This window comes from Babylonia areolata, chromosome 26, assembly GCF_041734735.1.
Source record: "Babylonia areolata isolate BAREFJ2019XMU chromosome 26, ASM4173473v1, whole genome shotgun sequence".
Lineage (NCBI taxonomy): Eukaryota > Metazoa > Mollusca > Gastropoda > Neogastropoda > Buccinidae > Babylonia > Babylonia areolata.
In genome coordinates this window covers 46116184-46122957 of record NC_134901.1, presented here as the reverse complement: position 1 = coordinate 46122957, position 6774 = coordinate 46116184, and positions in this window count along the sequence as shown.

The window sequence follows — 6774 nt, the reverse complement described above, 5'->3', positions numbered from 1 at the left end:
ATTTTCTATTTCTGATTGTGTGGATGACGACTGTTGCCCCATACAAAACTGTCACACCAGATGTATGTTCTGTTCATCCACATGTGTGTACACTCCAAGGTTTTTTTTTCTGATAGCATGGAGGACAAATATTGTCCCATACAGACTGTTGCCCTGAATATAGTTTCTCTTATTATCAGATGTATGTACACTCCAGGAATGCTTTTGTTCTGATAGTGTGGTGTGGTTGACCAATATTGCTCCCCTCCCCCCTATAATCTGTCACCCTGGACATTTATTCTGTTGTTATCCACTGTCAACGTTCCTGTCGTCTGAACTTCATTCTTGCTAGTAGACTTGCCCTGGTCATTGCAGTGAGAGCTTTGCTTTGGTCTGTGATGACATCATACAGTCTACGTGTTGTCCTGCAGTGAGAGGCCTTGTGTTGTCTGTGATGACATCATACAGTGGACATGTCCTACAGTGAGAGGCCTTGTGTTGTCTGTGATGACATCATACAGTGGACATGTTGTCCTACAGTGAGAGGCCTTGTGTTGTTGTCTGTGATGACATCATACAGTGGACATGTTGTCCTACAGTGAGAGGCCTTGTGTTGTGTGTGATGACATCATACAGTGTACGTGTTGTCCTGCAGTGAGAGGCCTTTGTGTTGGCTGTGATGGCATCATACAGTGGACATGTTGTCCTACAGTGAGAGGCCTTGTGTTGTCTGTGATGGCATCATACAGTGGACATGTTGTCCTACAGTGAGAGGCCTTGTGTTGTGTGTGATGACATCATACAGTGGACATGTTGTCCTACAGCGAGAGGCCTTGTGTTGTTGTCTGTGATGACATCATACAGTGGACATGTTGTCCTACAGCGAGAGTCTTTGTGTTGTGTGTGATATCATACAGTGGACATGTTGTCCTACAGTGAGAGGCCTTGTGTTGTGTGTGATGACATCATACAGTGGACATGTTGTCCTACAGTGAGAGGTCTTGTGTTGTGTGTGATGACATCATACAGTGGACATGTTGTCCTACAGTGAGAGGCCTTGTGTTGTTGTCTGTGATGACATCATACAGTGGACATGTTGTCCTGCAGCGAGAGGCCTTGTGTTGTGTGTGATGACATCATACAGTGGACATGTTGTCCTACAGTGAGAGGCCTTGTGTTGTCTGTGAAGACATCATACAGTGGACATGTTGTCCTACAGTGAGAGGCCTTGTGTTGTTGTCTGTGATGACATCATACAGTGGACATGTTGTCCAACAGTGAGAGGCCTTGTGTTGTGTGTGATGACATCATACAGTGGACATGTTGTCCTACAGCGAGAGGCCTTGTGTTGTCTGATGACATCATACAGTGGACATGTTGTCCTGCAGTGAGAGGCCTTGTGTTGTCTGTGATGACATCATACAGTGGACATGTTGTCCTACAGTGAGAGGCCTTGTGTTGTCTGTGATGGCATCATACAGTGGACATGTTGTCCTACAGCGAGAGGCCTTGTGTTGTTGTCTGTGATGACATCATACAGTGGACATGTTGTCCTACAGCGAGAGTCTTTGTGTTGTGTGTGATATCATACAGTGGACATGTTGTCCTACAGTGAGAGGCCTTGTGTTGTGTGTGATGACATCATACAGTGGACATGTTGTCCTACAGTGAGAGGCCTTGTGTTGTGTGTGATATCATACAGTGGACATGTTGTCCTACAGTGAGAGGCCTTGTGTTGTGTGATGACATCATACAGTGGACATGTTGTCCTGCAGTGAGAGGCCTTGTGTTGTGTGTGATGACATCATACAGTGGACATGTTGTCCTACAGTGAGAGGCCTTGTGTTGTCTGTGAAGACATCATACAGTGGACATGTTGTCCTACAGCGAGAGGCCTTGTGTTGTTGTCTGTGATGACATCATACAGTGGACATGTTGTCCTACAGTGAGAGGCCTTGTGTTGTTGTCTGTGATGACATCATACAGTGGACATGTTGTCCTACAGTGAGAGGCCTTGTGTTGTCTGTGATGACATCATACAGTGGACATGTTGTCCTACAGTGAGAGGCCTTGTGTTGTCTGTGATGACATCATACAGTGGACATGTTGTCCTACAGTGAGAGGCCTCGTGTTGTTGTCTGTGATGACATCATACAGTGGACATGTTGTTCTACAGCGAGAGGCCTCGTGTTGTGTGTGATGACATCATACAGTGGACATGTTGTCCTACAGCGAGAGGCCTCGTGGTGGTGTCTGTGATGACATCATACAGTGGACATGTTGTCCTACAGCGAGAGGCCTTGTGTTGTGTGTGATGACATCATACAGTGGACATGTTGTCCTACAGCGAGAGGCCTTGTTGTCTGATGACATCATACAGTGGACATGTTGTCCTGCAGTGAGAGGCCTTGTGTTGTCTGTGATGACATCATACAGTGGACATGTTGTCCTACAGCGAGAGGCCTCGTGTTGTGTGTGATGTGATGACATCATACAGTGGACATGTTGTCCTACAGCGAGAGGCCTCGTGTTGTGTGTGATGACATCATACAGTGGACAGCGAGAGGCCTCGTGTTGTGTGTGATGACATCATACACGAGGCCTCGTGTTGTGTGTGATGGCATCATACAGTGGACATGTTGTCCTACAGTGAGAGGCCTTGTGTTGTGTGTGATGACATCATACAGTGGACATGTTGTCCTACAGCGAGAGGCCTTGTGTTGTTGTCTGTGATGACATCATACAGTGGACATGTTGTCCTACAGCGAGAGTCTTTGTGTTGTGTGTGATATCATACAGTGGACATGTTGTCCTACAGTGAGAGGCCTTGTGTTGTGTGTGATGACATCATACAGTGGACATGTTGTCCTACAGTGAGAGGTCTTGTGTTGTGTGTGATGACATCATACAGTGGACATGTTGTCCTACAGTGAGAGGCCTTGTGTTGTTGTCTGTGATGACATCATACAGTGGACATGTTGTCCTGCAGCGAGAGGCCTTGTGTTGTGTGTGATGACATCATACAGTGGACATGTTGTCCTACAGTGAGAGGCCTTGTGTTGTCTGTGAAGACATCATACAGTGGACATGTTGTCCTACAGTGAGAGGCCTTGTGTTGTTGTCTGTGATGACATCATACAGTGGACATGTTGTCCAACAGTGAGAGGCCTTGTGTTGTGTGTGATGACATCATACAGTGGACATGTTGTCCTACAGCGAGAGGCCTTGTGTTGTCTGATGACTTCATACAGTGGACATGTTGTCCTGCAGTGAGAGGCCTTGTGTTGTCTGTGATGACATCATACAGTGGACATGTTGTCCTACAGTGAGAGGCCTTGTGTTGTCTGTGATGGCATCATACAGTGGACATGTTGTCCTACAGCGAGAGGCCTTGTGTTGTTGTCTGTGATGACATCATACAGTGGACATGTTGTCCTACAGCGAGAGTCTTTGTGTTGTGTGTGATATCATACAGTGGACATGTTGTCCTACAGTGAGAGGCCTTGTGTTGTGTGTGATGACATCATACAGTGGACATGTTGTCCTACAGTGAGAGGCCTTGTGTTGTGTGTGATATCATACAGTGGACATGTTGTCCTACAGTGAGAGGCCTTGTGTTGTGTGATGACATCATACAGTGGACATGTTGTCCTGCAGTGAGAGGCCTTGTGTTGTGTGTGATGACATCATACAGTGGACATGTTGTCCTACAGTGAGAGGCCTTGTGTTGTCTGTGAAGACATCATACAGTGGACATGTTGTCCTACAGTGAGAGGCCTTGTGTTGTTGTCTGTGATGACATCATACAGTGGACATGTTGTCCTACAGTGAGAGGCCTTGTGTTGTTGTCTGTGATGACATCATACAGTGGACATGTTGTCCTACAGTGAGAGGCCTTGTGTTGTCTGTGATGACATCATACAGTGGACATGTTGTCCTACAGTGAGAGGCCTTGTGTTGTCTGTGATGACATCATACAGTGGACATGTTGTCCTACAGTGAGAGGCCTCGTGTTGTTGTCTGTGATGACATCATACAGTGGACATGTTGTTCTACAGCGAGAGGCCTCGTGTTGTGTGTGATGACATCATACAGTGGACATGTTGTCCTACAGCGAGAGGCCTCGTGGTGGTGTCTGTGATGACATCATACAGTGGACATGTTGTCCTACAGCGAGAGGCCTTGTGTTGTGTGTGATGACATCATACAGTGGACATGTTGTCCTACAGCGAGAGGCCTTGTTGTCTGATGACATCATACAGTGGACATGTTGTCCTGCAGTGAGAGGCCTTGTGTTGTCTGTGATGACATCATACAGTGGACATGTTGTCCTACAGCGAGAGGCCTCGTGTTGTGTGTGATGTGATGACATCATACAGTGGACATGTTGTCCTACAGCGAGAGGCCTCGTGTTGTGTGTGATGACATCATACAGTGGACAGCGAGAGGCCTCGTGTTGTGTGTGATGACATCATACACGAGGCCTCGTGTTGTGTGTGATGACATCATACAGTGGACATGTTGTCCTACAGCGAGAGGCCTCGTGTTGTTGTCTGTGATGACATCATACAGTGGACATGTTGTCCTACAGCGAGAGGCCTCGTGTTGTTGTCTGTGATGACATCATACAGTGGACATGTTGTCCTACAGCGAGAGGCCTCGTGTTGTTGTGTGTGATGACATCATACAGTGGACATGTTGTCCTACAGCGAGAGGCCTTGTTGTGTGTGATGACATCATACAGTGGACATGTTGTCCTACAGCGAGAGGCCTTGTGTTGTCTGATGACATCATACAGTGGACATGTTGTCCTGCAGCGAGAGGCCTTGTGTTGTCTGTGATGACATACAGTGGACATGTTGTCCTACAGCGAGAGGCCTCGTGTTGTCTGTGATGACATCATACAGTGGACATGTTGTCCTACAGCGAGAGGCCTCGTGTTGTGTGTGATGACATACAGTGGACATGTTGTCCTGCAGCGAGAGGCCTCGTGTTGTTGTGTGTGATGACATCATACAGTGGACATGTTGTCCTACAGCGAGAGGCCTTGTGGTGTTTGTGATGACATCATACAGTGGACATGTTGTCCTACAGTGAGAGGCCTTGTGGTGTTGTCTGTGATGACATACAGTGGACATGTTGTCCTACATTGAAAGGCTTTGCGTTGTCTGATGACTCAATAGTGGACATGTTGTCCTACAGTGAGAGGCCTTGTGTTGTCTGTGATGACATCATACAGTGGACATGTCCTACAGTGAGAGGCCTTGTGTTGTCTGATGACTCAATAGTGGACATGTCCTACAGTGAGAGGCCTTGTGTTGTCTGATGACTTAATAGTGGACATGCTCTATAGTGAGCAGCCTTCTGTGTTGGTATGCATTCTACCCGATCCATGACTTTTCAGCTTTATAAATCGCTCATCTGTGCAATTATTGCCCCCATTTATAGCCATGTATTCCTGTGTATGGCTTTTTTGGAACTGAAAGGAGCTTGAGCAGTGTGTCCCTCTTGAATATAGCATAAAAACTTGGCTTTAACACTAATGCTCATTATGAATTTCAGTTCAGGATCTTTTGATTTGTTCAAGATAATGTTTAACATCTTCAAAATGTTTCACGATTGACAAAAAATTGTTTAGATGATTTTTATTAAATGCTTAGTCATCTTGTATTTTAATCGATGTATATTGGATTGTACTTGAATGAAATGTGTTTGTTTATACCACTGAAAAAAAAATTGACCAGTAAAATTTGTTTTGTGAAGAACATTTCCATGTCTCCACCTTGTGTGAGAGTTAACCCAGTCTGTGATCCAAACACTTCATGTTTTACTATCTCTTCTAAGAATTTATCTATGGTTTATGCTTTTTGTTTAAAAAAAAAAAAGTTCAGCTGTTTTATGCTGTAATGTTTGGGATAAAAGTGGACGGATGATACTGCATACTCTTCATTTTCTTGGATCATAAGATTTCTGCGACACAAGTTATGTCATCTCAAACGTGGATCTGATTTCTGGATGGATTTAAGGAGATAATGTTCATTTACTGAATGAGAGAAAATCCTGCATGGTGTTTCAGAAAAAAGGCAGTGTTTAATTCCAGATCTTTCTCCCCATTTTTCTTACAGTGGCAGACAACCAGATTTTTGTAAGTAGTTTTTTTCCCTTGAGAGACAAGACAAATCATTTCCTTGATCATGGCAATGACATTTCATGGAGACAATGCCAGTGGGGGTTTCTGACCTCAGCGGTTCGTTCCCAACAAATAGTATCCTCACCTTTGGGAGATTGTTCTGGAAACGTTCCCTTTCAGAGATGCCAACCGTTTCCATTGCACCATATTTTGTCACGCTCGATCGCAGTTTGTTCCAACGTTACTCCAACATCAAAATTGTTCTGACTGGTTCATTTTCGACTATATAGCATGGTCACATGCTTTCCTTTGGTAACATTACCCAGATGCTCTAGACCTATGGATCATGAGGCCAGGGCAGTCATTACTAACCTTGGTCTCATTTGATACTCAGCACATTGCGTGCGTGTTCACAGTGAAGCAGCATTGAGTAGACCAGTCAGCTTAATAGTTTGCCCAAATAAGAGAATGTGGCTAAATCCAGTTGCATCTCGGTCAAACAGCGTCTGTGCCAGTTTGCTGATAGAGAACATGGCTAAATCAAGTTGCGTCTCGGTCAAACAGCGTCTGTGCCAGTTTGCTGATGTGGCTTAAAGTCCGAGTGCTTCAACCAAATCAAAATGTTCCTACCAAATTTCCGGATTGTTCCAACACACACTCGACAG